Raw genomic sequence first — 8530 nt, 5'->3', positions numbered from 1 at the left:
GGCAGTGAGTCTGGAACAGTAATGTGTGGGCAGTGAGTCTTGCACAGCAGTGTGTGGGCAGTGAAACTGGAACAGCAGTCTGTGGTCAGTGACTCTGGAACGGCAGTTTTTGGGCAGTGAGTCCTCGAGCAACAGTGTGTGGGCAGTGAGTCTGGAACAGCAGTGTTTGGGCAGTGTGTCAGGAACAGCAGTGTGTGGGCAGTTTGTCCTCGAGAAGCAGTATATGGGCAGTGAGTCATGTAACAGCAGTGTTTGGCCAGTGAATCCTGAAACACCCTGTGTGTGGGCAATGATTCCTGGAACAGCAATGTGTGTGCAGTGAGTCCTGGAATAGCACGGTGTGGGCAGTGAGTCTGGAACAACAGTGTGTGGGTAGTGAGTCCTGGAACAGCAGTGTTTGGGCAGTGGGTCTGGAAAAGCTGTGTTTATGCATTGTATCTAAAGCAAAATGTGTGGGGCGATGTTCTGGAACAACAGTCTGCATGAAGTGAATCTGGAACTGCAACTTGTGGTCAGTGAGTCCTTAAACAGCAGTGTGTGGACAATGAGTCTGGAAGAGCACTATGTGGGTTGTGAATCCTGAAACAGCAGTGTGTGGGCTTTGAGTCTGGAACAGCAGTGTGTGGGCAGTAAATCCTGGAACAGCAGTGTGTGGGCAGTGAGTCTGGAACAGCAGTGTGTGGGCAGTGAGTCTGGAATGGCAATGTGTGGGCAGTGAATCCTGGAACAGCAGTCTGTAAGCAGTGAGTCTGGAACAGCAGTGCGTGGGTAGTGGGTGGGGTACAGCAGTGTTTGAGCAGTGAATCAGGTACAGAAATATGTGATCAGAGAGTCTGGAAGAACAGTGTGTGGGCAGTGAATCCTGGAACAGCAGTGTGTGGGCAGTGAGTCTGGAACAGCAGTGTGTGGGCAGTGAGTCTGGAATGGCAATGTATGGGCAGTGAGTCTGGAACGGCAATGTGTGGGCAGTGAGTCAGGAACACCAATGTGTGGGCAGTGAGTCTGGAACAGCAGTGCGTGGGTAGTGGGTGAGGTACAGCAGTGTTTGAGCAGTGAATCAGGTACAGAAATATGTGATCAGAGAGTCTGGAAGAACAGTGTGTGGACAATGTGTCCTGGAACAGCAGAGTTTGGGCAGTGAGTCTGGAACAGCAGTGTGGGCAGTGAGTCCTGGAACAGCAGTTTGTTGCCAGTGAGTCATGGAACAGCAATGTGTGGGCAGTGAGTCCTGGAACAGCAGTTTGTTGCCAGTGAGTCATGGAACAGCAATGTGTGGGCAGTGAGTCCTGGAACAGCAGTTTGTGCCAGTGAGTCATGGAACAACAATGTGTGGGCAGTGAGTCCTGGAACAGCAGCGTTTTAGCAGTGAGTCTGGAACAGCAGTGGTTGGGCAGTGAGTCCTTGAGGCGCAGTGTGTGGGCAGTGAGTCCTGGTATAGCAGTGTGTAGACAGTGAGTCTGGAACAGCAGTGTTTGGGTGTGAGTCTAGAACAGCAGTATTGGACAGTGAGTCTGGAACAGCTGTGTGTGGGCAATGATTCCTGGAATAGCACTGTGTGGGCAGTGAGTCTGGAACAGCAGAGTGTGGGCAGTGCGTCTGGAACAGTTGTGTGTAGTCAGTGAATCCTGGAACAACAGTGTGTGGGCACTGAGTCGTGGAACAACAATGTGTGGGCAGTGAGTCTGGAACAGCAGTGGTTGGGCAGTGAGTCCTTGAGGCGCAGTGTGTGGGCAGTGAGTCCTGGTATAGCAGTGTGTAGACAGTGAGTCTGGAACAGCAGTGTTTGGGTGTGAGTCTAATACAGCAGTATTGGATAGTGAGTCTGGAACAGCTGTGTGTGGGCAATGATTCCTGGAATAGCACTGTGTGGGCAGTGAGTCTGGAACAGCAGAGTGTGGGCAGTGCGTCTGGAAGAGTTGTGTGTGGGCAGTGAATCCTGGAACAACAAGGATTTCAGTGAGTCCCTCTCTCACTGCACCCCAGGTCATCTCCTCTGCACAGAAACTCTTCAGCCACGTTCTCAAACAGACCCGTTACCACAGCCACATCTCCTTCCTCAGCACCTGCCTAAGGAACCGCCTGATCCCACACGGACTCCGAACTACATTCCAACCAACAAAAATTTGGACCCAACCAGGACACCTGTACCTACAACAAATCTGAAGCCTCCAGCAACAGACCTCCCTCCGGATTCTCCGCTCCACCCTTGCAGCCATGCGTCGCCACTTACACTCCCTGCAATCAGCCCTACCCCAGCTCAGGACAACACTCTCACAGATCTGCAAAGGACCCCTGCTGTTCTTCATCTAGGAGGAGCGCCTCATCTTCCGCCTGGGAACCCTCCAACCACAAGGTATGAATTCAGATTTCTCCAGCTTCCTCATTTCCCTCCCCCCACCTTGTCTCAGTCGGTTCCCTCAACTCAGCACCGCCCTCCTAACCTGCAATCCTCTTCCTGACCTCTCCGCCCCCACCCCACTCCGGCCTATCACCCTCACCTTGACCTCCTTCCACCTATCACATCTCCATCGCCCCTCCCCCTAGTCCCTCCTCCCTACCTTTTATCTCAGCCGGCTTGGCTCTCTCTCTCTTATTCCTGATGAAGGGCTTATGCTCGAAACGTCGAATTCTCTTTTCCTGAGATGCTGCCTAACCTGCTGTGCTTGACCAGCAACACATTTGCAACTGAGTCGTGGAACAACAATGTGTGGGCAGTGAGTCTGGAACAGCAGTGTTTGGGTAGGGAGTCCAGGAACAGCAGTGTGTGGGCATTGATTTCTGGAACAGCAATGTGTGGGCAGTGAATCCTGGAACAACAGTGTGTGGGGTGTTAGTCTGGAACGGCAATGTGTGGGCAGTGAGTCTGGAACGGCAATGTGTGGGCAGTGAGTCTGGAACAGCAGTGTGTGGGCAGTGAGTCTGGAACAGCAGTGCGTGGGCAGTGGGTGAGGTACAGCAGTGTTTGAGCAGTGAATCAGGTACAGTAATATGTGATCAGAGAGTCTGGAAGAACAGTGTGTGGGCAGTGAGTCCGGGATCATCAGAGTTTGGGCAGTGAGTCTGGAACGGCAATGTGTGGGCAGTGAGTCTGGAACAGCAGTGTGAGGGCCGTGAGTATGGAACAGCAATGTGTGGGCAGTGAATCCTGGAACAGCAGTCTGTAAGCAGTGAGTCTGGAACAGCAGTGCGTGGGTAGTGGGTGGGGTACAGCAGTGTTTGAGCAGTGAATCAGGTACATTAATATGTGATCAGAGAGTCTGGAAGAACAGTGTGTGGGCAGTGAGTACTGGAACAGCAGAGTTTGGGCAGTGAGTCTGGAACAGCAGTGTTTGGGTCGGGAGTCCAGGAACAGCAGTGTGTGGGCATTGATTTCTGGAACTGCAATGTGTGGGCAGTGAATCCTGGAACAACAGTGTGTGGGCAGTGAGTCTGGAACAGCAGTGTGTGGGCAGTGAGTCTGGAATGGCAATGTATGGGCAGTGAGTCTGGAACGGCAATGTGTGGGCAGTGAGTCAGGAACACCAATGTGTGGGCAGTGAGTCTGGAACAGCAGTGCGTGGGTAGTGGGTGAGGTACAGCAGTGTTTGAGCAGTGAATCAGGTACAGAAATATGTGATCAGAGAGTCTGGAAGAACAGTGTGTGGACAATGTGTCCTGGAACAGCAGAGTTTGGGCAGTGAGTCTGGAACAGCAGTGTGGGCAGTGAGTCCTGGAACAGCAATGTGTGGGCAGTGAGTCATGGAACAGCAATGTGTGGGCAGTGAGTCCTGGAACAGCAGTTTGTTGCCAGTGAGTCATGGAACAGCAATGTGTGGGCAGTGAGTCCTGGAACAGCAGTTTGTTGCCAGTGAGTCATGGAACAACAATGTGTGGGCAGTGAGTCCTGGAACAGCAGCGTTTTAGCAGTGAGTCTGGAACAGCAGTGGTTGGGCAGTGAGTCCTTGAGGCGCAGTGTGTGGGCAGTGAGTCCTGGTATAGCAGTGTGTAGACAGTGAGTCTGGAACAGCAGTGTTTGGGTGTGAGTCTAGAACAGCAGTATTGGACAGTGAGTCTGGAACAGCTGTGTGTGGGCAATGATTCCTGGAATAGCACTGTGTGGGCAGTGAGTCTGGAACAGCAGAGTGTGGGCAGTGCGTCTGGAACATTTGTGTGTAGTCAGTGAATCCTGGAACAACAGTGTGTGGGCACTGAGTCGTGGAACAACAATGTGTGGGCAGTGAGTCTGGAACAGCAGTGGTTGGGCAGTGAGTCCTTGAGGCGCAGTGTGTGGGCAGTGAGTCCTGGTATAGCAGTGTGTAGACAGTGAGTCTGGAACAGCAGTGTTTGGGTGTGAGTCTAGAACAGCAGTATTGGATAGTGAGTCTGGAACAGCTGTGTGTGGGCAATGATTCCTGGAATAGCACTGTGTGGGCAGTGAGTCTGGAACAGCAGAGTGTGGGCAGTGCGTCTGGAACAGTTGTGTGTAGTCAGTGAATCCTGGAACAACAGTGTGTGGGCACTGAGTCGTGGAACAACAATGTGTGGGCAGTGAGTCTGGAACAGCAGTGGTTGGGCAGTGAGTCCTTGAGGCGCAGTGTGTGGGCAGTGAGTCCTGGTATAGCAGTGTGTAGACAGTGAGTCTGGAACAGCAGTGTTTGGGTGTGAGTCTAGAACAGCAGTATTGGACAGTGAGTCTGGAACAGCTGTGTGTGGGCAATGATTCCTGGAATAGCACTGTGTGGGCAGTGAGTCTGGAACAGTAGAGTGTGGGCAGTGCGTCTGGAACAGTTGTGTGTGGGCAGTGATCCTGGAACAACAGTGTGTGGGCACTGAGTCGTGGAACAACAATGTGTGGGCAGTGAGTCTGGAACAGCAGTGTTTGGGTAGGGAGTCCAGGAACAGCAGTGTGTGGGCATTGATTTCTGGAACAGCAATGTGTGGGCAGTGAATCCTGGAACAACAGTGTGTGGGGTGTTAGTCTGGAACGGCAATGTGTGGGCAGTGAGTCTGGAACGGCAATGTGTGGGCAGTGAGTCTGGAACAGCAGTGTGTGGGCAGTGAGTCTGGAACAGCAGTGCGTGGGCAGTGGGTGAGGTACAGCAGTGTTTGAGCAGTGAATCAGGTACAGTAATATGTGATCAGAGAGTCTGGAAGAACAGTGTGTGGGCAGTGAGTCCTGGATCATCAGAGTTTGGGCAGTGAGTCTGGAACGGCAATGTGTGGGCAGTGAGTCTGGAACAGCAGTGTGAGGGCCGTGAGTATGGAACAGCAATGTGTGGGCAGTGAATCCTGGAACAGCAGTCTGTAAGCAGTGAGTCTGGAACAGCAGTGCGTGGGTAGTGGGTGGGGTACAGCAGTGTTTGAGCAGTGAATCAGGTACATTAATATGTGATCAGAGAGTCTGGAAGAACAGTGTGTGGGCAGTGAGTACTGGAACAGCAGAGTTTGGGCAGTGAGTCTGGAACAGCAGTGTTTGGGTCGGGAGTCCAGGAACAGCAGTGTGTGGGCATTGATTTCTGGAACTGCAATGTGTGGGCAGTGAATCCTGGAACAACAGTGTGTGGGGTGTTAGTCTGGAATGGCAATGTGTGGGCAGTGAGTCTGGAACAGCAGTGTGTGGGCAGTGAGTCCTGGATCATCAGAGTTTGGGCAGTGAGTCTGGAACGGCAATGTGTGGGCAGTGAGTCTGGAACAGCAGTGTGAGGGCCGTGAGTATGGAACAGCAATGTGTGGGCAGTGAATCCTGGAACAGCAGTCTGTAAGCAGTGAGTCTGGAACAGCAGTGTGTGGGCAGTGAGTCTGGAACAGCAGTGCGTGGGCAGTGGGTGAGGTACAGCAGTGTTTGAGCAGTGAATCAGGTACAGTAATATGTGTGTCCTTGAAAAGCAGTGTTTGGGCAATGAATCTGGAACAACAATGTGTGGGCAGTGAGTCTGTAACAGCAGTTTGCAGGTAAATGGTCAGTAACAGCAGTGTGTGGGCAGTGAGTCATCGAGAAGCAGTATGTCGGCAGTGAGTCTGGAACAACAATGTGTGGGCAGTGAGTCTGGAACAGCAGTGTGTGGGCAGTGGGTCTGGAAAAGCTGTGTTTATGCATTGTATCTGAAGCAAAATCTGAAGCAAACAAGATGTTCTGGAACAACAGTCTGCGTGAAGTGAACCTGGAACTGCAACTTGTGGTCAGTGAGTCCTTAAACAGCAGTGTGTGGACAATGAGTCTGGATGAGCAGTGTGTGTGGTTTGTGAGTCCTGGAAAAGCAGTGTTTGGGCAGTGAATCTGGAACAACAATGTGTGGGCAGTGAGTCTGTAACAGCAGTTTGCGGGTAATGTGTCTGTAACAGCAGTGTGTGCGCGGTGAGTCTGGAACAGCAGTAGTTGGGCAGTGAGTCTGGAACATCAATGTGTGGGCAGTGAGTCTCGAACAGCAGTATGTGCGCAGTGAGTCCTGGAATAGCAATGTGTGGGCAGTGAGTCTGGAACAGCAGTGTGTGGACAGTGAGTCCTGGAACAGCAGTGCGTCAGGGCATTGAGTCCTGGAACAGCAGTGTTTTAGCAGTGAGTCTGGAACGGCAGTGGTTGGGCAGTGAGTCCTGGAGGAGCAGTGGGTGGGCAGTGAGTTTGGAACAGCAGTGTGTGGGCAATGAGTCCTGGTACAGCAGTGTGTAGACAGTGAGTCTGGAACAGCAGTGTTTGGGTGTGAATCTAGAACAGCAGTATTGGGCAGTGAGTCTGGAACAGCTGTGTGTGGGCAATGATTCCTGGAATAGCACTGTCTGGGCAGTGAGTACAGAACAGCAGAGTGTGGGCAGTGAGTCTGGAAGAGTTGTGTGTGGGCAGTGAATCCTGGAACAACAGTGTGTGGGCACTGAGTCGTGGAACAACAATGTGTGGGCAGTGAGTCTGGAACAGCAGTGTTTGGGCATTGATTTCTGGAACAGCAGTGTGTGGGCAGTGAATCCTGGAACAACAGTGTGTGGGGTGTTAGTCTGGAACGGCAATGTGTGGGCAATCAGTCTGGAACGGCAATGTGTGGGCAGTGAGTCTGGAACAGCAGTGTGTGGGCAATTAGTCTGGAACAGGAGTGTGGGCAGTGAGTCTGGAACAGCAGTGTGTGGGCAGTGAGTCTGGAACAGCAGTGTGTAGGTGGTGAGTCTGGAACAGCAGTGTGTAAGCAGTGAGTCTGGAATGGCAATGTGTGGACAGTGAGTCCTGGAACAGCAGCGTTTGGGTGTGAGACTGGAACAGCAGTCTGTGGGCAGTGAGTCTTGAACAGCTGTGTGTTGGCGATGATTCCTGGAATAGCACTGTGTGGGCAGAGAGTCTAGAAGAGCAGAGTGTGGGCAGTGAGTCTGGAACAGTTGTGTGTGGGCAGTGAATCCTGGAACAACAGTGTGTGGGCACTGAGTCGTGGAACAACAATGTGTGGGCAGTGAGTCTGGAACAGTTGTGTGTGGGCAGTGAATCCTGGAACAACAGTGTGTGGGCACTGAGTCGTGGAACAACAATGTGTGGGCAGTGAGTCTGGAACAGCAGTGTTTGGGTAGGGAGTCCAGGAACAGCAGTGTGAGGGCAGCAAGTCTGGAATAGCAGTGTGTGGGCAGTGAATCCTGGAACAGCAGCGTTTGGGTGTGAGACTGGAACAGCAATCTGTGGGCAGTGAGTCTGAACAGCAGTGTGTGGGAATTGATTCCTGGAACAGCAGTGTGTGGGCAGTGAGTCCTGGAACAGCAGTGTGTCGGCATTGATTCCTGGTACAGCAGTGTGTAGGCAGTGAGTCCTGGAACAGCAGTTTGTGGGCAGTGTTTCTGGAACAACAGTGTGTGGGCAGTGAGTCTTGGAACAGCAGTGTGTGGGCAGTCATCCTGGAACAGCTGTATCTGGACAGTGAGTCTGGAACAGCAGTATGTGGGCAGTGAGTCTGGAACAGCAGTGTGTGGGCAGTGAGTCCTGGAACAGCTGTGTTTGGGCAGTGAGTCAGGAACAGCTGTGTGTGGGATGTGAGTCTCGCAAAGCAGTGTGTGGACAATCTGTCAGGAACAGCAGTGTGTGGGCATGAGTCCTGGAACCGCTGTGTCTGGGCAGTGAGTCCTGGAACAGCAGTGTGTGGGCAGTGAGTCTGGAACAGCAGTATATGGGCAGTGAGTCTGGAACAGCTGTGTGTGGGCAATGATTCATGGAACAGCAGTGTGTGGGCAGTGAGTCTGTAACAGCAGTGTGTCGGCAGAGAGTTCTGGAACAGCAGTTTGTGGTCAGTGAGTCTGGAAAAGCAATGTGTGGGCAGTGAATCTGGAACAGCAGTGTGTGGGCAGTGAGTCCTGGAACAGCAGTGTGTGGGCAGTGAGTCCGGAACGGCAGTGTGTGGGCAGTGAGTCTGGAACAGCAGTTTGAGGTCAGTGGGTCTGGAACAGCAGAATGTTGGACATGAGTCTGGAACAGCAATATGTGGGTAGTGAGTCAGGAACAGCAGTGTGAGGGCAGTGAATCTGGAACAGCAGTTTGCGGGCAGTGGGTCTGGAACTGATTTGTGTGAGTAGTGTGTCCTCGTACAGC

Source organism: Hemiscyllium ocellatum, chromosome 3 (assembly GCF_020745735.1).
Source record: "Hemiscyllium ocellatum isolate sHemOce1 chromosome 3, sHemOce1.pat.X.cur, whole genome shotgun sequence".
Lineage (NCBI taxonomy): Eukaryota > Metazoa > Chordata > Chondrichthyes > Orectolobiformes > Hemiscylliidae > Hemiscyllium > Hemiscyllium ocellatum.
This window is presented reverse-complemented; position numbering follows the sequence as displayed.